Here is a 643-nt window from a genome sequence, read left to right on the forward strand (position 1 = left end):
AAGTATACGAGCATTCATGTTTGATTAGCTGAGTGAGTATACAAACATGAAGAAAATACATGTATCTGTTAGAATCTATCTATAGTCCCATAAACTTTAACTCACAAAAAGATATACATATGTATATGCAACATCTGTAAATGTAAATAAAATCTAACAACTGTAGTTTGTGCATTATCCTTAGTATACAGAACACACTTAGCTTTATATCCAAAAACTACTGATAATATGAACATTCAATGGAAATTTCAAGGGAGGCAAAACTGGAGAATGTTATATATAAAATATATCAACTCTCTTACAACACATGCAGTGTAAACATTGCTTGGCTAATTTAGAATGATATGTCCACTTATTGTCACACCAGCAATGAAGTTTGCCTTTAACTTGCATAATATTTGAACTGAATGAGCTGTCAATCTGCAATGTCTAACATGCCAATAGCTTCCAGGCTGACAAGATGGCCCTAAGAAACTGTTAAATAAACAATGCAGAAAGTTATCTAAAAGGTTATGTACACAAAAGAATGAACATATTTTTTCCTTATATTCTCATGTAGTCGGATATCACAGAGAATGATGAGAGTTTTACCACTTAACTAACAATTTTTCTTTTCACAAAGCACACATTAAAGAAAAGTCAC

At 31.4% G+C, this 643-nt stretch overlaps 1 protein-coding gene across 1 annotated transcript in view; it reads right to left on the reverse strand.

Annotated features, from left to right (window-relative positions):
* Positions 1 to 643, reverse strand: part of LOC119581865 (HIV Tat-specific factor 1 homolog) — a gene marked incomplete in the record, with an annotated part of 22,018 nt that overhangs the window by 10,015 nt on the left and 11,360 nt on the right.

Source organism: Penaeus monodon, chromosome 15, assembly GCF_015228065.2.
Source record: "Penaeus monodon isolate SGIC_2016 chromosome 15, NSTDA_Pmon_1, whole genome shotgun sequence".
Classification (NCBI taxonomy): Eukaryota; Metazoa; Arthropoda; class Malacostraca; order Decapoda; family Penaeidae; genus Penaeus; species Penaeus monodon.